This window comes from Podarcis liolepis (genome assembly GCF_965112155.1).
Source record: "Podarcis liolepis genome assembly, chromosome: 1".
Taxonomy (NCBI): Eukaryota; Metazoa; Chordata; class Lepidosauria; order Squamata; family Lacertidae; genus Podarcis; species Podarcis liolepis.
In genome coordinates this window covers 69383951-69407323 of record NC_139554.1, presented here as the reverse complement: position 1 = coordinate 69407323, position 23373 = coordinate 69383951, and the positions used below count along the sequence as shown (strand labels likewise).

The 23373-nt window shown below is 42.0% G+C and overlaps 1 protein-coding gene across 2 annotated transcripts in view; it reads right to left on the bottom strand.

The window, feature by feature from the left end:
* DENND2B (DENN domain containing 2B) overlaps positions 1 to 23373 on the bottom strand; it is a 146835-nt gene that overhangs the window by 114715 nt on the left and 8747 nt on the right. For both annotated transcript variants that reach the window (XR_014519558.1, XM_083476909.1), the window contains exon 2: positions 137 to 227. The gene's annotated coding sequence lies outside the window, so the exon portion shown is untranslated. The remainder of the gene's footprint in view (positions 1 to 136; positions 228 to 23373) is intronic.

The window sequence follows — 23373 nt, the reverse complement described above, 5'->3', positions numbered from 1 at the left end:
ATGAGAGGAAAAGGTGTGGGGGGGGGTGTCATTTGACATTACAGATTTGATATCTCTAGCTCCGACATCAAACTAAAATACAATAGGAAGGATTACAGAGCTGGAAAATCTCTCTTCAGACAGCTAAATGGCTTACCTTGTTGCTCAACCCAGCACTTTGTGGAAATACTTAATTTTTGTAGATATTCACTGTCGCCAAGCAGGGCATCCTGTAGTCTTTCATCCTTCTGTAGTTAAGAAGAAAAATATAGATGTGGGTTAGGAATGAAACAGGATTGTGAAATGAGAAAGAGAGATTGCCATTTCTCCCAAAAGTTTCCTTGCTTCCAGGGCATACCACTCATTGCGGTAGAAATGCTACCCACATTCCACACAAGTTAACCATCTATTCGCCTTGCCAGTACCTGGTTATGTTGTCAACAAAATTAGTGTGACTTGGGTATGCATGGCAAGGCAGAAAGCTGATGTCTTTTGCCACTGGGAAATAGTTCTTTAGAAACAAGCGGAAGTTCTTTTTGATACTTTTTGCTACAGCTTCTGAGTGAATCTCCTATTTTTTCCAACCTTTCCATCTTTCTTACTGTTTGTGCTTTAAATGTGCTTTAAAGGTATGGAGTCTTTTCATCTTGTTTACTGTTTGCTTGACACAATGTTATTATTAATAATGAAATTTAAATAAATTTGCACTGCACAACTAATTTCACAACAGAGAAGAACACAACACACATAAATTCAGATGCAAACTGTGCAACTGTATGCTTCAGTGCTTAAAAATGAATAAAATCAGCAGATTTTTCTAAAATAATAATAATAATGCCAGTTTCAAAGTTACGGAGATTAAATAGAAAATTCTAATTGAGAATACGTAAGTGTGATGAACGCCAGAATCCACAGGATTATTTTCTACATCAGCCACAAATCTAAATTCATTTACCTTTATCACAGTTCTGTGTGAGAACTATCTTAACGTAAAAAAAGACTGGTTGATGCTTTGTAGACTATAAAATAATTTTCTATGTAAACTTTTTCCCATTTCAAAACATTTTAAAGTGATGCCTACTTTAATGTCTAGCAGTTAGGCACCATGGCAACGCTGGATAAAATACTTGGAAGAAAATAATATTGTTTCTCCTTTTAAGCTTATTGCTATGGAAACAAAAAGGACCCTTTTTAAATCTCATTGAACTCAATGAGAACTTTGACAGGAATTTAAATGGGAGCAAAAGCAAGCCCAAGCCTTTTAAACTTCAAGATAGGGCCTTGGAGACTTCCTTCTTTGGAAAGTTAATTGAAGACAGTCAGTGAAGATTTTAAAAGCTCCATATAAAGTCTCAGAAAATCTGAACGGTTCCTGTTTCTCCTATGTGAGCAACATATGCAACGCTCCCCCTAGTGGGAAACCAAGTCCTTTAAAAATATCTATTCTTACAGAAGTCCACGGCTTTCATACACTACCCAGCATTTTTTTTACATGCAGAATATTACAACTTCTGTAGAACCTTTCTTATCGGTTTCTGTTTAATCTGCATCTTTTCTAGGGAAAGACTGCAATCTAATTTAGGGAGAGGGTTTGACTCAGGGGTAGAGAATCTGCTTTGCTTGCATAAAGTCCCATATTCACTCCCTGTCATCTCCAGGTAAAACTGAGAATGACTCCCTGGAGTGCCACTGCCAGTCAGAATAGACAGTATTAAGGTAGATGAACCAATGGTCTGACTCTCTATAAGGCACCTGGCTGTGTTTCTGTGGCTCAGAACTTAATCTCATGCCATGACATGACGAATGGATCTAAAGCATTGCTTCTTCATATATTGCTCAGAAATCTGGATTTTCAAATACTTCCATTAATAACGTAGCATAGAATAACCCAAACCTCAATACACTTCTAAAGCCAGGCAAGTCACAGCCAAAGGATTGCATCAGGATCACAAGTGCCGGCCAGGGAATGAGATTATTCCAAGAACATAAAAAGATGCCAGCAGGATTGGGCCAAAGGCCCATTTAATCCAGCACTCACAGTGTCTACCCAGATGCCCATGAGAAGCCTGGAAGCAGGAACATATCCTCCAACACACTCCAAAGAAAAACCGGGGTGTGCGTCTTTCAGGGCTGCGCTCTACTATGAGTCACATCACTCGCACGAGAGCATAACCCCCCAAAATGTGCATCTTTTGGGGCCACAATCTCCCAGGAGCCAGGTGATATATATTGATTTTTATGTATTAATAACTGTGTATTAACGTAACATTTTAATGTGTAACTCTGTATTTTTGTGATGTTTTATTTAAGTTGACAGTTGTTGCTTAATTTTGTGTTACTTTTATTGTTGTTAACTGCTCTGAGCATGGCTTTGGCTGGGGAGGGATGGATATAAATAAATTATTATTATTATTATTATTATTATTATTATTATTATTATTATTATTATATTAAGCGGCATAGAAATTGAATAACCATCTGGCGCCGACATGCACACTCCAGTCACCTCCAAGAAAAGGAACTGCCATGCTGAACCTGGCCACCAGATCAACCTGCTTGTGAGCATCAAACAGCAGGACATGGGAAGGCAATGCTTAGAGCAGGAGTGCTAAACCTTTGGGCTTACTAATGTTGTTAGACTACAGCACCCATCATCCCTGAGCATTGGCTGGGAGAGGTAGTCCAGAATATCTGGAGGGAACCACATTAGTGGAGACTGATGCAGAGAAAGAACAGTGGACTAAACAGTAGCGGATTAGGAGTAAGAGAGATATTTAAGTGTACAGTGTTACCTCAGGTTAAGAACTTAATTCGTTCTGGAGGTCCGTTCTTAACCTGAAACTGTTCTTAACCTGAGGTACCACTTTTGCTAATAGGGCCTCCCGCTGCCACCACACGTTTTCTGTTCTCATCCTGAGGTAAAGTTCTTAACCTGAGGTACTATTTCTGGGTTAGCAGAGTCCATAACCTGAAGCGTCTGTAACCTGAGGTACCATTGTAGTAGGTTGTAGGAATGCATTCCAGACAGGTGACAGATACCAATTTAGTGCTTGCCTCTCTCACAAATAAGCAAAAGCTTTTGCACTGAGAAGTTGCTTTTCAAAATAGACTATTTCCCATGATTGTCTCCTCCAGATACATCATGGAAATGGTACAGGCTGCCAGGTTGGATGTCCAATAAGATATCACCCTGTTTATTTACACAGGATGATCTTACATGGTAGCACTGCAGTCACTTTGAACTGAAAATGCAATGCAGACCTATGGCATTTTTTTGCGGCCCCTTTTGATATTATGTTCTAAATGTTCTAAATGTGAGCTAGGAACTTTACACAACCTGTGGTGACTGAGCAGATCATTATCTTCAAAAGCTCATTAGGCAGCAGGCAGTAAAAGGAAAATGTCGGGCCGCTTTTTCTATGAGAAACCATCTCTTTTCTGCAGGGTATCTCAAGTTCTTAAGATTCTTTTATTCTGCACAAGCTTCGAGCTGCGTAGTCAAGTATGTAATTGTGAACTGCAGGGATCAGACATAAATAACTCTGCAACCATGAATTCAAACAAAAGTTTCCCTTCAAATATGCAATAAGAATTATAATTCCCAAGTGAAATAGGAATCCCCATGGCAATAGGTTAATGAGACTATGGAAGCACTAAAACTAGAGATGGTTTTAAGGCCCAAACTACACATGACAAAAGCCATGTATTTAAACAAGCGTGCTTAATCTGGCCATTTTTAGTTTGGAGAAAAAAGGAGCCATGGGTCCCTGACATGGTCCCAATAATCTGAGTTGGGTTTTCTGCTGAAAACAACTCACTCCTGGCTTGTTCAACCCCAGAAGTACTGTTTACTGCAAACAGCACCTTCAGCCAACAGCAGCCAAGCAGGGCATGATTTTTATGAGAAAACTGATGTTCTAGATTGGGGACTTTTCTACAACAAAGTTTGAGATGAAGGAAGGAGGCAAAGTATATTTGCTACTGTTGTGCCTCTTGGATATAATCGTGACTTATTAATAGAAATATTGCTTGAACAACTTTGGGCTGCCACTGTGGGAAATTTTGGAGTGAACATCCAGTGCTAGTTCAGTCTAGCACCAATAGATAAAATGCTGCCTCCAGAAAAGGGGTTTATCCATTATATTAAGGATTAAAGTACCGTATTATTTGCTCTATAAGACTCACTTTTTCCCTCCTAAAAAGTAAGGGGAAATGTGTGTGCGTCTTATGGAGCGAATGCAGGATGCGCAGATATCCCAGAAGCCAGAACAGCAAGAGGGATTGCTGCTTTCACTGCGCAGCGATCCCTCTTGCTGTTCTGGCTTCTGAGATTCAGAATATTTTTTTTCTTGTTTTCCTCCTCCAAAAACTAGGTGCATCTTATAGAGCGAAAAATATGGTAATTGATGTTGCTGTCTCCCCATATACTCAATAGCTACAGCAACTTTCACCACCGACCTGGTGCCCTCCTTCTCCTTCAGCATGGCTCTGCTCCCCCTAGCTCCAGCAGCGTATGGCTGGGGCTGATGGGGGTTGTAGATCAAAATATCTAGAGGGTAGCAGGTTGGTGAAGGCTGAGCTGGATTCTAAAAAGGAAGAAAATGCACATTTTCGCCTTCTGCTGTTTTCTGGAACATCATAGAGCAAAGAAGCTTAGTGAGTAGCAGGGATAGGTGATTGTGCTAAAGGTTAACTAAAAAATAGCCCAACTTTGTGCAAAACTGCAAGCAAATTCAAAACAACATTTATTCATGCAGTTCTACATCTAATTAGTATTGTGTTGTGTTTCATTTATTTTATTCTCCATCCCTTCACTTCTTGCTTAGAGCTTATGACCAGGGATTTAACAATTACCGGTAACCTGGCACAATTTAGTCTACTGTTGTGGTACTTTAGAGATGGCCAAGAGCTAGATGTGCCAGAAATCTCAGACAAATCCTGTTCAGGCAGACATTTCCCCAGAGAAACGTTCTATGCACAATTCATTCTGCCAGTCTAAACCATTAAAGCCCTACACAGTTTGGGATCCAGGCTGCTGAATTAGTGCCTCAGCTCGCATAAACCCTTCCCATATGCCATTATCTTCACAGGTTAGATGGGTGGTGACCAGAGTAAAGGCCTTTTCAGTTGCAGCACCTCATCTATAGGACACTTCCTTGTGATTCCTTTTATTCATTTGAGCTTTTTAACTATCTTAATCCCGTTTTAAGCTCTTCTAAAATGTTAAGCACTTCCATTGCTCTACTCCTTTGATTGTTACAAATTGTTTTACATTGTGCTTTGAGGTATTATTGATTTTATTGCCTCAGTGTAAGCCATCCTTGGGAGTGGAAACAGCAACAGGCCAGCTGCAAGTGATTTAAATATATAATTCTCAAGGATGGAGTCACATGAGAAATAGATGGACCATGTGCTAATTCCAGGCATCACTTGACTTTTCCAGACAAGAGCACAAGTAAAGCTGCCATTGAGAAGAGTAGTTGCTGTACCCTTTTGTTGTGGTAGCAAAAATGACACAAATATGCTTTGGAAACCAAATGGTGTGAAACAGCCATTATATCAAATGGGGCTTTCATGTCATCAGAAATTACTTCAGACACAAGCTATTGCAGTGGAAGCAGATCATGTACATTTCACAGAGACCCAGTTTATATGTTGCTCGTGTGGCATACTCAGATTCCTTCTGGTAGAATCCCACGCAACTCTAGTTTTTTTGTTTTATTTATACTTTTCAGATTTACACATTTCCTTAATTTTACAATAATTTTAACATTTCAGAACTTGACTTCCTTCCCCTTTCCTGCGGTTCCTTAAAGCTACCTTTTTTTAATTCATTTAATTTGCTCATTTGCTTATCTACTTTAAATATATACTCCTGTGAAACTGTAGGTTATTACAATAATCCATCCATGTAACTCTAGTTAACACATTTCAATATTTGCATCACATGGAAAAGACACAGCACATGAGAAATTGCCACATTAGAACTACCACCTCCCAGGAATGTGTAGCAGAGATATGTGAAATGACACGGAAACCAGATTATTATTTTATTTAAACACTAATAGAACAGTGTGGGATCTAGCCAAGAGGAATGATATATACCATAAAGGTAAAGGTAAAGGCACCCCTGATCGTTAGGTCTGGTCGCAGACAACTCTGGGGTTGTGGCGCTCATCTCGCTCTATAGGCCGAGGGAGCCAGCATTTGTCCGCAGACAGCTTCCAGGTCATGTGGCCAGCATGACTCTGGTGAACCAGAGCAGTGCACGGAAACGCCATTTACCTTCCTGCCAGAGCAGTACCTATTTATCTATTTGCCCTTTGACAGGCTTTCAAACTGCTAAGGTGGGGAATGATATATATCATACAGTGGTACCTCAGGTTACATACGCTTCAGGTTACATACGCTTCAGGTTAAAGACTCCACTAACCCAGAAATAGTGCTTCAGGTTAAGAACTTTGCTTCAGGATGAGAACAGAAATCGTGCCCCGGCGGTGCGGCGGCAGCAGGAGGCCCCATTAGCTAAAGTGGTGCTTCAGGTTAAGAACAGTTTCAGGTTAAGTAATGGACCTCAGGAACGAATTAAGTACTTAACCTGAGGTACCACTGTACTTCCCTGTTAATGAAATGTTGAATAATTAATTGTGCTTTCGTAACTGAAAAAATCTTCAAAAATGTAGGTTTTCTCAAATATATGCACCAGTCTCCAGTCATATCATCAAGTGACCACACACTGTGTGTTATTCAACCCCAAGCAGTTTATTATGGCATAAAGTTTATTTTGCAGCAACTCATTTCATCAGGTGACTGAAGTAATTTTAAAAGTATAATGGAAGATGGCTAAGAGGTTATATACATTTTTGCATGACTGGTATCCTTTCATTGAGCCTGGATAGCTCAGCTGGTTAGAGCATGGTGCTGATAACGTAAAGGTTTCAGGTGCGATCCCTGTACGGAACAGCTACATAGTCCTACTTTTCAGAGGGTTGGACTAGATGATCCTCAGAGCTCCTTCCAACTCTACAATTCTAGGATTCTATGTTCCAGCTGCCATGAGCCCCCAGCCACTCAAGTTTTAAGAATTTTTAAGCTTCAGGCATACACAAAAACTCGTCTGATATCATGCATCTCAGGATCATTTCTATCACATGGAAAGAGTTGTCCTCACTCTCTCAACACATTCACAACTATACCGAATGCATCCATTTTACTTCTATCTGCTTAATGAATGACATGCTTTAATGAGTAATAGTGCATGCACTATGAAGCACAATGCATCTGTTAACAACAAAGTGTTCAATCTGGAGCACAAAGCAGATGACTCATGGGCTGTAAGTCTAGTCACTGAAAAATGTGGCAGAATTAAGTTGTTTGTAAAGGTCTGCCCATTCCCTGAAGATTTATATCTGCTTTCTAAATCATCTGTTCCTGCTAAAATAGTGTGTGAGCACACATGTGTGTGTATATCTACCACCCATTAACACAAGCTATATTTTAATCCACTAACACAAATACAAGATCCTTGTAAAGGATTGGGTGGTTGATCAAAATGTTTAAATTATTATTTTTTCTTTATATTATTAAGCAAAATGGTTAAAGAAACCACTCCGAAACATACAAACCCTTTGAGCCATTAGCAAATCTAAGATCTAGTCAGGAATGTATCTCAGAGGAGATCTTCCATCTAGGCTGTTCCAAAAATACAGTGCGCCTGTGGTTTATTTTCTCCTGCATATTTAAAGGAGATTTTACTTTCATGATGCAGTCAAGGGAAATTCGGTTCCCAAAAAATCACTCAGACATCCAAATTCAATGCAACGACAATGATTCCAAGAAATGCAGTTTCAAAGCGTCAGGAAAGAGTGAGGGGAAATATACGGTACATTTCTCCAACCTTTCCTCAGGTATGGCAATAGGGCTTTTGCCCTGAGGTCAGCACCGATTCACATGTGTGTGTACAACACTTGATTACTCTACACTTGACTCCCCTTCACTTGTTCACAAAGAGAAGGACCACCCAGCTAGTCCCAGCCCCCTCCCCCCATTACGTTGCCTGGCTTCACCTCCAGCATCAGGGTCTGCTCTAGATGTTCATGTGCTAGCATAGTCCTCTGTAGCGCAGAAGTCTACACACAAGCAGCCCAATCTCATGGGAGATTTCACATTAACAATTCAATAGATTTCTGCATATTACCAAAGTGCCAGGGCCAAGGCAGCATGCTAAGAGTACAGCATGTACTGTGGTAATTGTGCGATGCCCCCTTCATGCAAGTAACATGGGAATGGGACTTAAATCACTGGCAGCTGAACGAGTAAAGTGATTTAATTCAAAAGCACACCTGTTAAAATTATGTGTGGGGATATGGAAATTCGGTATTATCACTTACTACAGTTATCAAGTGGTAGACAAGCACGTGTGACTTTGCCCTAAGATGTTCAGCATAGCATTGCTAAGATCCAGTCATAGAAAAACGTCTGAGAAGCCAAGGCCAAATGTTTAAAACTGCATTAGTTTTATACAGTGCTACTTTTCTAAAAAAAGAGGAGCCAGAACTCACTATGAACGCCTCCCTTGTTTTCTTATAATGGCAATGGTGCCCACCTGAGAGATACTGGAACTGAACTCTAGGGAGTTCCAGCTGGGGGGGAAAGCCCTGGTTTTATAGCAATATCAGAGGACAAAACTGGTCCTTCCTGCTCTGCACACTAACATTTGAAAAGAGCAAGAGTCTCACCAGTGGACAAAGTTTCACAAATAACGACAGAAGCCACTGTGTAATAATATCAATTTTATAGTTTTGTCCAATATTAGTGTGTTATTTATTTTCATGTTCACTGCATTCATTAAAGGATTAAAAAGGCCAACAGCAACACATTAAAATGGATGGTACCTGACAATAATTATGGTTTTCCAGTTGCCTTGAGTAAAGTGGAGGCAACTTCACACAGAAAGCCCAGAGTTTCAAACAACAGGCTTGTCAAGTGTGGAACTCAGTCACACATCCATAAACACCTGTGTTCACATGTTGTGTTCACATGTTGCAGACTCCTGATTAATCCAGAATTGTGAGGCATGTGAGCATGGAATATTTAAAAACATGCACGATGTCCACATGTTTCCTTTGATGTGAACCAATTGCTAGTGAACACACAGCAATTGGATCTGCCATGGAAAAGTGTGGAGTCACTTCCAGGAGAAGCAAGCATGGTCTTATACTGCAAGTCATGCTACAGTGTAATATCAATGTCCATAATGGAGCCCTGAGTTGCTGTTTTAGTTTGATTCTAACTCTGTGGTGTTTGTTCAGAAATTGTTGAAGAGCAGTCTGTAGGCACCAACCGCTACATTCAGAATGAAATAAAAATTCCTTCTCCCTTCCATAAAATGTACTTCCCTCCCCCTCCCAGACAAATCCCATAAGGCACGTGCAATTCTTCCTGCTTGGAAATTCTCATCTGTTATTGAAATCAGTTCAGCGACAAACAATCCAACTCTTGATGGTTTTGTTCCTGCTGCCAAGTGTCTGCAAGACACCCAACCTCAGACCTTGGGGGGGACATCCCAAGACACTTGTTTATTTACAGAATGGCTTGTTGGCAGTCTCACTCCCTCTCAGAAGGCCTCAGCTCAGCTCACATGAATAGGCAGAAGTCACCTTCAACATTTTCACATTTTCACATGAAGTGGAGCGGGGAGGAATACAGTAAATCAATCATGTACTCTTTAAAAAAAGGATCACAGTAATGGCACCTATTATATAGACTACGACAGGGATTATATTAAACTACTCTGCATGCCACAGGAAACTGTGAGACACATGCTGATTACAGTCGAAAAGGACAGCAAAAAAGTACATGGCTATGGCTCCCTCTGTACATGACAGGATCTCCCAACACATAGATCATAACTCTTGAGCTCCAGTCCTGCCATGAAGAAGAACACCTGACAAGAAGCCCCTTTTGAGATGCAATCTATTTCTTCTACTCATTGTAACTGTACTAAGAATTCGCAAAAGGCAGACGCAGTGCACGCACACACAACTATGAATACATTCCTTCTTGAACACATAGTTTCCTTTGATTGTTTCCTCCCCTAATTACACTTGCCTGCAATGAATTTTGTGCTCATTTGCACTGAGAGAACTTTGCAGTGGTCTGCACATTATTTGTCTGTGCCAAAGCAATTCTAAACATGATTGAGCACTCTTGGCATGAGCAGTGCAGACTACTGGAAACTGTAGCCTTAACAACTTCCCCAATTGCTATAGAGTACATAATGAGGGTTTAGTGGACCTTAGCACTCCTCCTCTCTGGCCTCTAATTCTTTGCTGCTCAGGTCACAACACTCTCCCATAACTGGATTCCAGTTCTGGTCTCCATCAGCAGCCACAGTTAGTGTTGGAAGAGCGGTCATTAGTGAAACAGATCTGTCATGCCAACTTTGAGACATAAGCTTTCATCAGGATCTGAAAACAATCTGTTCATGGAGTACAACATTCCCGCTTTCTGCATGCATAGCATTCTTAAGAAGGTCTTAAGAGCCAAGAAGCATGTGACTGACTTGTCAATGCAATTTGATGGTGACTTATGATAAACCAGTAGCACAATGAGCTCCCTATGACATTCAAACACAATCAGACTTTCAGCTTTAAAAAATCCCAAGCCACTTATATTAACTACACGTCCCTGGGAGTAAGCACGTTTATTGATTTCAATTTCTTTCTCATTCTGTACCACCAAACTCAATAGGACTTACTTCTGAGTAGTGAAGTATAGGCTAATGTTGAAATTTTGGCATGGCTCAGGAGAGAGAGAGTTGTCCATACTCATGCCTGGCTGACCACCACAATCACTTTCTTTAAGATCCCACTGTTCACTTCTAGACCAGCTGTGCATTAATTTAGTGTTAAGATAGTGTTCTCCAGAGGCATTCTGTAGTACCCCTACAACTGTCTACACTTTCTGAAAATTCTTATGAATAAATAAACTGGCTGTATTTACACCTTACAATAATTCAATTATGCAGCGCAAGATTTAAGCAGAGGCTTGACAACCATATGTCAGGAGTGCTCTGATGGTGTTTCCTGCTTGGCAGGGGGTTGGACTCGATGGCCCTTGTGGTCTATTCCAACTCTATGATTCTATGATTCTATGATCCCAATATGTAAAGGACTGCCTTTCCACACATGAAGCCACCAGGACCCTGCATGAACCATGTGAGGTCCTTTTCTGTGCATCCCCTCAAATGGAGGTGTGGAGGATGGTGATATGAAAACAGGCCTTCTCAGAGGTGGCTCCATTTCTGGACTGCACTCCCCAAGGAGGCATGCCTGGTGCCATCACTATCTGTTTCTGGGCAACAGGTAAAATATTTTTATTCACTCGGGCCTTTGGAGCCTAACTCTTCGTATTTTTAGTAGGGTGGGGTTGAGCTGGATTAGCTCTTTTATGCATATCACTGCATTTTATGTTGCTTCTACTCTTTGTTTATACCTGTTTTCAGTGTTTGTAAGTTGCTTGAGGTTTTTTAAAAGTGATTATTATTAATAATAATACAGTAGTGAGATATCCTGACCGTTCTCTGAGGGTTCCCCTTTAGGCTATTCACTATGAACTAATGGAGTGTGGTGGGGAAGAGAGTCCATTTAACTTCAACAAGGAGCCATGTTGCACGGAAAAATTGGAAAGGATCACTTATAGCAGGATGGTATTTTAAAGTCTTTAAAGAGCTGGGCTCATGATTTCTCTAGAGGTTAAATTCCAGGAGGAGAAAATTCTCTTTGGACTCGGCAAGAGGGCTTGAAACTTCTTCAATTAACCTAAATCAGCAACAGATGGGGTGAACAGGAAGCGCGTCCCATTCCAACACAGAAGCTAACCATTTAACTGAGATAGTGTGGCACTCAGACATACTCCGTTCCCCTTTGAAAGAGGCTGAGGGCAACCCAGTTAACTTTATTAAGTGAATGTCAAAGCACCCTTGGAGCACAGATTTGGGTTTAAAACAAAATTCAATTTTTTCAGTTACATTTTCTCAAAGAAATGACCACCAAATCAGGGACAGGAAACCTATGACCCTACCGGTGTCACCGGGCTACAACTCCCATCATCACTAACTGTTGGCCTTGTTGGTTGGAGCTAATGGGAGTTTGAATCCAACCATGACTGGAGGGCCCTACGGGGTTCCCCACTATTGATCCAAATACTCATCACTGAGTAGAGCAAGGAAGGTGGCAAGGGTAAGATTGGCACAGTGGGACACAGCATGCCCAGACTAGTAAAACATAGGACTGGTTGGTTGACACAGAGTAATGTTCTTCTCTGTAGTATGTAGGACCCAACCTGCAATCACGTCCATATTTAGCAAACCAGATGTTTTTAGCACCCTTCACATATTAATCACATGACTAGGGTTCCATGCAATGATTGGGATTGTAGGATAAATTTGATTCAATTCACATTTAAAGGCAAGCATACTGAATTTGCACTTTCAAAATAACATGTGAACTGAAATACAGTCATCCTTCAATATTTGCACTTCTCCAAATTTTGCAGCGCAGTTCTCCAGCTGATTCACGTGTACAAAAAATGCATAGGCAAGGGTAAAGTGTGCATGACAATGCATATATTAGTGAAAATAACATGCAGAAATCCATTATATTGTTATGAGCTGGGAGTGGGGGAGGATGAGGTTGTATGCTAAGACTCTTCTCATTACTGGATCCAGCAAGTGTTAAAACTTAAGCAAGGGTTCAGCTTCCTAGGATAGCTACCAATTAATTGACAGCGACAGTTCAAAAATGCAATGAGCAGAAAGACGGAAGGGAACAGAAAAAGAGTCTATCAAGGTTTGTTTTTTCAAGGGAACTCTTGTGAAGAGCCATCTTCCCTTTCTACTTCCTCCTTTGCCATCCCACCCTCTTAAGTTCAGCAAGGCGGTAGATGTGTCACTAGAAATCATTCACATGCTTAAATTGAAAGTGCTCCTTCACAGCAAAACTCTCAGCATCGTCACAGCCCACGGACTGCAACTGCATCATGGATACAGTGGCAAATTCCAAATGAAATCCAGGATGGGATCTTAACGATTTTGCCCTCTGAGAAGCAGCTTTCTGGATAAATGGAGCATTATTCTGAAGTGTTTATCTCAGAGTTGCAGTTTCATGTGCTTAAAGGAAGGATAATTATCCACAGCCTGGCAGTGTATCCTGGAAAATATTAACAGTGGAACAAATCTTCACTCTTATTTCACGTCACTAACTGCTACTAAGCATACGGCACAAAACTATCAGTAGGTCAGGTTTCTCAATGGCAAAAGCATAAAGACTAGCAAGATATGGCAACTAATTTTCCCCAGACTACTTTTATTGGCCTGTTTATTACCCACTTTCTCTCCCTCTCTCTCAGAAACATTTTGCGGTATACAGCATTTTTCCTCCTGGGAAAATGTTGTGCATTTATGAGTCCTGGGGTTTGGATTTCATTTTCCTGCATTAAAAGCAGCGGGCATAAAGACAGCACAGAATATATGCTACTATTATCTATATCTCATTTACCAAAAAACTATCATCATTTAGATGCTACCCCACATTTCCCTAATAACTTCACAAAGCTTGAACTCAGGGAAGGTAAAGAACAGGATAACAGGAGGAGGGAAAGGATTTATGTACACAATCACGGATGCAAACACGCTGCCACTTATTTCCTCCGTATCCTAAACATTTGAGACAGGGGGACTTGCCATTATAATTTACTTATTGCCCCCCACATGTTTTAATCTTGCAGCTTTTCTTCCAAAGATCCTGCTGCTTTCTCATTCCATTTCTGCTTCTGTTTTGACTCCTTAAGATTTGCATTGTACTCTGGACTGTTCTAAAATCTATATGATTTGTTTCATTAGATAAAATCACCTTCGGTGTCTATGGGACAGAGAGGCAAAAGGTTTTGTAAATAAAGTAACTTGAAGTAAGTTTTCATTACAAAAGAACAGTATAAAGTTACTGTCTGAAACCAATGTAATAAAACACACTGTCTGCCAACTCTATTGCTTTCTTGGTAAGCCACATGTCTAACTTACAAGAAGTAGTAGATGCAGTCAGCAGACTAGACTGATCTGACCTTAGTTGACCAAGAGCCAATATTGGAGCATTCAGATTTCCTGATTGCATTTTTCCACTTCCTATAGGAACCCATCGCTTCCTGGGTACATGATACAGCAGACAGATATGCTTTCTAAGACTCAAGCATGAATAGAGTACTTTCCCACTCAGATGTGGCTCCTTATCTGTAAGATAACAACATTACAGTGGTACCTCAGGTTAAGTACTTAATTCGTTCTGGAGGTCCGTTCTTAAGCTGAAACTGTTCTTAACCTGAAGCACCACTTTAGCTAATGGGGCCTCCCGCTGCTGCCACGCCGCCGGAGCACGATTTCTGTTCTCATCCTGAAGCAAAGTTCTTAACCCGAGGTACTATTTCTGGGTTAGCGGAGTCTGTAACCTGAAGTGTATGTAACCCGAGGTACCACTGTACATTTTAAGGCTGCAATAATGGGACTTCTTTCTGAGTGGACATGTAAAGAATTGTGCTGAAGAAGCATGACTATCCTGACTTCATCGGAACTGAAGCCCTTGCAGACGGGCACTTGGAGCAACTTATCTTCTCGGTTGAAAGGGTTGTGATTCAGTCCCAGCTAAACACCACATTTAGTGTATTTTTGGTTTCTATGGAAGCCGCCCAGAGTGGCTGGGGAGGCCCAGCCAGATGGGCGGGGTATAAATAATAAATTATTATTATTATTATTATTATTATTATTATTATTATTATTATTATTATTATTATTATTATATTACTCATGGTATCAGAAGACAATATTCTTAGAATCTTAGATGATTATGTTTAAGCCATCCAGCACTCTGAGTCCTGTCCTGTCGATGCAAAAAGGCCTGAAAGAATTCACCTCACCAGAATCACTGTATACATGGCACACTTTCTCACACCATGCATAATTTCAATTCAGTTGTGAAGGAAAGCTCACACTGAGAACAGTGGTCTCATGAGGTCCAGGCTTTGGGGCTACATTGGAGGTGGAGCGGGCGGGGGCTGAATGCCAGAGATAGTGGCGAATGATGGGGCCCAGCATCAACACCCAACATGGGAATACCAGGGCTGACACTGGTTGCCACAACTTGCCATTTTTGAAATGGCTTTCACAGAGGTCAGGTGCACAGTGAAGTTCCAGCCATACCTGCCATTTTCAATTTCCCCGAAGTACTAGAACAGGGAACAGAGTGAGCAATCAGGGCCACATTGGAGGGAGAAGAAGCAGTAAATAGTAACTGCCTGCCAGTTTCATGCCCATACATATTTTATTAAGCTGGAGCATTTGCCAAGTCTTATTTTTCATACATTAAGTGGATTCAAAAATTGTCCATATTTCATACCTTGATAGTCTGTCTCAAACCATTTTGTCTCTTGGGACTGGTGTGGCCAAGATGTATTAGTTTCAATGACCTCTGTTAATTAGACAACAATATGAGTAGCGCCATATGTAACTACTCCTTTTGACTTTCCGAATCCAAGAGTTTGTGATATCATATAGAGTTCAGTGAAATGAGGCTTGAAATGGGATCCATTCTGGAGGCCCGTTCGCAACCTGAAAAGAACACAACCCGCGTCTGCGCACGCACGGGTTGCGATTTGTTACTTCTGCACATGCGAGTTACGTCATTTTGCGCATCTGCGCATGCGCGAGCGGCGAAACCTGGAAGTAACCTGTTCCAGTACTTCTAAGTCGCCGTGGGACGCAACCTGAAAACACTCAACCTGAAGCAAACGTAACATGAGGTATGACTGTATTTCAATGGAACTTTGGACACTTCCAGACTGTCACTATTTTCAGGTAAATTCAGGTTGCACAATTAAAGTTCATTTGGAGCACTTGCATAGCAAGCCCACTTCCTCCAAAAATCAGACTTTTGTGATAAGGAGAAGGATGGAGAAATGCACAAGGTGGTTTTAAAGGCAGTTTAGATAAATTCATAGAGGTTAAGTCATGGTGGCTCCAGTGTCAGAGGCACTATGCCTCTGAATACCAGTTGCAGGTTTCCCATAGGCATCTGGTTGGCCATTGTGAGAACAGGATACAGCACCAGATGCGTCTTTGGCCTAATCCACCAGGGCAGTGCTTTTCAACCAGTGTGCCATGGCACCCGGGGGTGCCTTGAATGATGATCAGGGGTGCTGCAGGCAACACTGGTCTCTGTCCCTCTTTCTTTCTCTGATGCCTTCTCGCATCTCTGCCTCCCAAAGGCTTGCACAGATGTTTATTGCAACAGCCAGTGGCGTAGCGTGGGGGGTGCAGGGGGGCCGGCTGCACCGGGCACAACATCTGGGGGTTAGGGTAAGGGGGCGCAAATCCACAGGTTAGGGGGCGCAAATCCACGGGTTAGGGGGCACAAATTACTTGCCTTGCCCCAGGTGCTGACAACCCACGCTACGCCACTGGCAACAGCCCTGGCTATAAGCTTCACTTCTCTTTGGGTTGAGGCAACTCAGAGACCAGTGACAGCAGCAGCAGCAGTAACTACCCAAAGGACTCCCAAGGGAAGGGGAGAGGAGGCAGTGAGAACACTCCACAAGGGAGGGTGAGAGGCTGCCAGCGCTGCAGGCAAGGGGTGACATTACTGGGCTCCTAACCCCCACAGGAGTGCCACAGAAAGAATGTAGTTGGTCTAGGGAGCCATGGACACAAAAAGGTTGAAAACATCTGCACTAGGGCTATTCTTATTAATGGCTTCTGGCTGGTGATACATTTTCACTGTGGTTCTCAGACTGGAATGAATCATCTACTCATAGGTTACTTTTTTCAGATGTTGTGAAAGAGCTTCACAGCAACATTAAACATATACTGCATGTGACCTTTAAAAGTTCTTATAAGACTCCTATTTATGTATGTCTTATTTATCTGAAACTTTTATAAACCACTTTCTAAACAAAAATTATTCACAGTGATATCAGTTAACAAACACTATCATCTACTACAATGTCAACCAGTACTACAATATACGTTTAAAACAGCCACAGTGTGTAATGCTTTCTAAAAAGCTAGCACAGAAACAACAACCAGCCCTAAACCAATTGTAAATAAATCACACCACCATTTCTGAGGCCCAGTTTACATCAGCTACTAAAAGATGTGTGTCTCCAAGGCCCAGCTGAAAATGCCAAGGGATTATTTTGATTTACTTTGGATCAATCCTTCATAACAAAATCTACAAGATGACACTTGAGGCTCAAGCAGGTAACTTGAGTAAACCTAAGAACACTTTAACAGGATATTAAGTATTCTGGAAATAAAATTTCCTTGACAGAAAGTTTTTAAAAGTGCAGAGGTGGTGCTTTTGTTTTTGTTTTTGAAAAGGTGTTTAATGTCACTGAACGTAGCAAAGGAACTGCTGAATGAGAGACTGAGTAGGCAACTGGGCTACCATCATTACTCTACAGTAGCTGCACAGTACAAATCACATTCCCTTCATGGTGGTCTCTACCCTGATAACCCAGATGCCCTCCAGCTGCATACAGAGCTTGTCAGCAAGTAATGACAGCCATCCTGCAAAAGAAACTGAAATGTTCGAGAGGAAGAGGCCCACATTTCCCATCACATTTCACATATAAGGCCTGCTGGCTGAAGAATGTAAGGCGGGCCACTGGTTTGACTCTTACTCATTTGTATACAAACAGGCAGAGGGCTCAGCCACAGAATCCATTCTCACTATAAAGTGAAGAGCCCAGGAATAGGTGAGGTAATCACCCAGGAAAGTGCCTCTGAGCATGTGCAGAGCACTTTCCCCCCCTAAACAACCACCACCAGTTTCTACATATTTAGGGGTAAGGAATAAAGACTGTGATGTAGATGGCACATCTCTCAGGCACGCTTGAGTCGTGGCACACCTCTTTGTAGAAAGGAAGAAATGCACATAGCAGTCTTCATTATCTCAACCTGAGCAGGCGCATCTACTAAGTCTGATTCAAGAAGTCATTGGCAGTTGAATGTGGTGATACTGCAAAGCCATCACATTCTTAGCTTACCATGCGCAGGCATCTCCCTGTCCCCCACAGGCATACATTTGAATTGCCATAAAAGTATATCCTCTGTAGTTCCGCCACCTACATCCCAACTTATTTACAAGTTCAGCCAAACATGGCTCTGTATATAGAATGTTTCCATATTGGTAGAAGAATGCAGAGCATTAGCTGGAAAGTGAGTATCAGGCTAGACAGTGCTGCATGCCAGATGCAGGGAATCTGCCAAAGAATAGCAGAAAATGCTTATAAATCTGGCACGATTTAAAATGAACCCACCAACCACCTCTACTACTCACACAGAGAAAGAAATCCTGAAATGCACACATTGAGCATTAGAAACATATATATATATATATATATATATATATATATATATATATATATATATGCAGGTTTTGGTGTCTTCGGGTGTCTTCCCGTGTAAGAGTTGGGGTGTCTAGGCGACGTTTCGACGAGGTCTCACTCGTCATCTTCAGGCTGGTGCTTTCGGCTTCTTGTTACTGGAACAGAGCAGGATCTCAGTGTTTGAGTTCCTATAAATACTGTTGAGGGGGTGTGGTGTATAGCCTCCAACGTTCTGGGCAGAGAGGAGGTTCCCAGGTTAGTGTGCCTTTTCTTCTTTTGTTCCTTAATTACTTGAGGGATATCTTGAGTGATTTCTTGAGTGATATTCTGAGTACCACTTAGGTGGGTCATTAGGTGTGGATTAGTTGCTAAAGCTTTCGTGTCTTGACCTCTTGAGCTTGTGAAGAGTTTTTCTGAGAAGATGGCTGTACTGCACTTAGTTGTGCTCTGGCTTGGCTTCGTGTATAGGGGCGAGCTGTGGTTTTGTGCCCTGTGCCAGCCAGATCTGTGTAGGGATTGCAGGGGGGTGCAGCATCCGGAGGTGCCACTATGGTTTGGTTACTGGATGGTGTCTGTAATTTATCTGTGGAGAGGGTCTGGGTTTGGGTCTGGTGTGGTTGATTGGTGATGGCGTTCTGTGTGCCTCTGGTTCTGGTGTCGGTTTTTGTGGGGAGGGCTAATTTCCAGATGTCTGGCAGGCGGGACGTGTCGTCACGCTTGTTCATGTTGTGAGGGTGTTTCTCTATCTCGATGGCTTCCATGATTATTCTCTTGTGGTGATGTTCCATGTTAAAGAGCAATTTGGAATCTGCAAAATTAATTTCGTGTCCTGTTTCTTTCATGTGTTGGAAAAGAGAGGAAGTTTTTTCTTCTTTTTTGACGGCATTCTTGTGTTCTGCGATACGTGCATTTATTCGTCTGTTTGTTTGTCCAATGTACGTGGCTGGGCAGACTTTGCAGGGTATTTCATAGACCCCTTGGTTTTCCAACTGGATTTTATCTTTGGGGTTTCTGAGGATATTGGCTATTTTTTTGTTGGTGCAAAAGGCTGTTTTGATATTGTGTTTATGGAGGATTTTGCTAATTTTATCTGTAGTGCCCTTGATATAAGGAAGGAGGGCCATGCCATTGTTTTCTTCTGTGTCTTGGTTTTTGGGGGGTGTTTCTTTTTGGATTAGCTTCGTAACCCTGTTTTGCTGGTATCCATTGGCGATTAACACATTTGAGAGATTCTGTAACTCAGTTGTCAAGTGGTCTTTGTCAGCCAGGCGTTTGGTTCTGGAGATGAGAGTCTTGGCTACGGAGTTTATTTGTGCAGGGTGGTGGTGTGATTGTGCATGTAAGTAGCGGTTGGTGTGTGTTTTTTTCCGGTAGATAGTGTGTCCTAGGGAGCCATCAGGTTTTTTGTAGATTAGGACGTCAAGGAAGGGAAGTTGGTTGTTGGCTTCTATTTCCATAGTGAATTGTATTTTGGGGTGTAGGCTGTTGAGATGTATGAGGAAGCTATCTAGTTTTTCTTTCCCGTGTGGCCAAATTACAAAGGTGTCGTCAACATATCTGAGCCAAAGTTTGGGTTTGTGTTCTGACTTGTCTAAAGCATTGGTTTCAAAGTGTTCCATGTACAAATTTGCGATGACCGGTGAGAGGGGTGATCCCATGGGTGCTCCTTCTATCTGTTTGTATCTTTGTCCATTGTGGATGAAGTACGTGTTGGTTAGGCAGTGGTTGGTCAGGTCCAGGATGTATTCGGGGGGATTGTATTTGTTTTGAATGGCTGTCAAGGCTTCATTAATGGGCACTTGTGTGAAGAGAGATACAACATCGAAGCTCACAAGTAGGTCATCGGGATGTAGGTTTTGCTTCTTTATTGTTTCTATGAACTGGAAGGAGTTTGTAACGTGTGAAGCGATGGATTCTGCATAGGGCTGAAGTTGCTTAGCGAGAAATTTAGCGAGATTTTGTAGAGGTGAGCCTATGGAGCTGACTATTGGTCTGAGTGGTGTTCCTTCTTTGTGTATCTTGGGGAGACCGTAGAGTTTGGGGCATCTGGATGACAAAGGTAATGCCACTGTTGTGATGAACACATCGGACTACCAAGCAAAACTATCAAATCTACTCCAAGACCCTACCTACCAACCTATAAAAACAGATCCCACCACCTATCTGGAAAAAACCACCAAATCCAAAATAAAAGCCTCTCCTATCAGTGAAGAAATCCAGCTAAGAATCATCCCCAGAGAAAAATCATCCAGATGCCCCAAACTCTACGGTCTCCCCAAGATACACAAAGAAGGAACACCACTCAGACCAATAGTCAGCTCCATAGGCTCACCTCTACAAAATCTCGCTAAATTTCTCGCTAAGCAACTTCAGCCCTATGCAGAATCCATCACTTCACACGTTACAAACTCCTTCCAGTTCATAGAAACAATAAAGAAGCAAAACCTACATCCCGATGACCTACTTGTGAGCTTTGATGTTGTATCTCTCTTCACACAAGTGCCCATTAATGAAGCCTTGACAGCCATTCAAAACAAATACAATCCCCCCGAATACATCCTGGACCTGACCAACCACTGCCTAACCAACACGTACTTCATCCACAATGGACAAAGATACAAACAGATAGAAGGAGCACCCATGGGATCACCCCTCTCACCGGTCATCGCAAATTTGTACATGGAACACTTTGAAACCAATGCTTTAGACAAGTCAGAACACAAACCCAAACTTTGGCTCAGATATGTTGACGACACCTTTGTAATTTGGCCACACGGGAAAGAAAAACTAGATAGCTTCCTCACACATCTCAACAGCCTACACCCCAAAATACAATTCACTATGGAAATAGAAGCCAACAACCAACTTCCCTTCCTTGACGTCCTAATCTACAAAAAACCTGATGGCTCCCTAGGACACACTATCTACCGGAAAAAAACACACACCAACCGCTACTTACATGCACAATCACACCACCACCCTGCACAAATAAACTCCGTAGCCAAGACTCTCATCTCCAGAACCAAACGCCTGGCTGACAAAGACCACTTGACAACTGAGTTACAGAATCTCTCAAATGTGTTAATCGCCAATGGATACCAGCAAAACAGGGTTACGAAGCTAATCCAAAAAGAAACACCCCCCAAAAACCAAGACACAGAAGAAAACAATGGCATGGCCCTCCTTCCTTATATCAAGGGCACTACAGATAAAATTAGCAAAATCCTCCATAAACACAATATCAAAACAGCCTTTTGCACCAACAAAAAAATAGCCAATATCCTCAGAAACCCCAAAGATAAAATCCAGTTGGAAAACCAAGGGGTCTATGAAATACCCTGCAAAGTCTGCCCAGCCACGTACATTGGACAAACAAACAGACGAATAAATGCACGTATCGCAGAACACAAGAATGCCGTCAAAAAAGAAGAAAAAACTTCCTCTCTTTTCCAACACATGAAAGAAACAGGACACGAAATTAATTTTGCAGATTCCAAATTGCTCTTTAACATGGAACATCACCACAAGAGAATAATCATGGAAGCCATCGAGATAGAGAAACACCCTCACAACATGAACAAGCGTGACGACACGTCCCGCCTGCCAGACATCTGGAAATTAGCCCTCCCCACAAAAACCGACACCAGAACCAGAGGCACACAGAACGCCATCACCAATCAACCACACCAGACCCAAACCCAGACCCTCTCCACAGATAAATTACAGACACCATCCAGTAACCAAACCATAGTGGCACCTCCGGATGCTGCACCCCCCTGCAATCCCTACACAGATCTGGCTGGCACAGGGCACAAAACCACAGCTCGCCCCTATACACGAAGCCAAGCCAGAGCACAACTAAGTGCAGTACAGCCATCTTCTCAGAAAAACTCTTCACAAGCTCAAGAGGTCAAGACACGAAAGCTTTAGCAACTAATCCACACCTAATGACCCACCTAAGTGGTACTCAGAATATCACTCAAGAAATCACTCAAGATATCCCTCAAGTAATTAAGGAACAAAAGAAGAAAAGGCACACTAACCTGGGAACCTCCTCTCTGCCCAGAACGTTGGAGGCTATACACCACACCCCCTCAACAGTATTTATAGGAACTCAAACACTGAGATCCTGCTCTGTTCCAGTAACAAGAAGCCGAAAGCACCAGCCTGAAGATGACGAGTGAGACCTTGTCGAAACGTCGCCTAGACACCCCAACTCTTACACGGGAAGACACCCGAAGACACCAAAACCTGCATTCCTGTACCCGTGAAAATCTACGAAAGCAAATATATATATATATATATATATATATATATATATATATATATATATATGTATGTATAAACATATCACCAAATGGCACCTTAAACCTAGGTTACGGTCACCACAACAGAATGTCTATGTGCTATTCCCACCCCTCAGTGAGATTTGTTGTTGTTAATTTCATTTCTATACCGCTTTATATTTTAAACACATTATATTTACAACACATTAAAACAAACCAGCCAATCCAGAAAAAAACAAATTCAAGCTTCAAGGGGAATATTTCAGATTCTTCTCTGAGTGTCATTTTGTTTTCCCCATATTTATTTACCTAGTTAATTTATATAGCTGACCCTTAGCAGAAGTACTCTAGGAAGCCAGTCTGGTGTAGGGGTTTGAGTGTCAGTCTAAGACTTGGGAGTTCAGGGTTCAAATCCTCACTCAGTCATGAAGCTCACTGGGTGACCTTGGGCCAGTCACAGCTCCTTAACTAACTCACAGGGTTGTTTTAGGGATTGAGGAGAGGGGTGAACCATGTACTCCTTGGAGAAAAAAGTGGGATAGAAATGCAATAAATAGGGACGCAGGTGGTGCTGTGGGTTAAACCACAGAGCCTAGGACTTGCCGATGGAGAAGGTCGGTGGTTCGAATCCCTGCGATGGGGTGAGCCCCCGTTGCTCGGTCCCTGCTCCTGC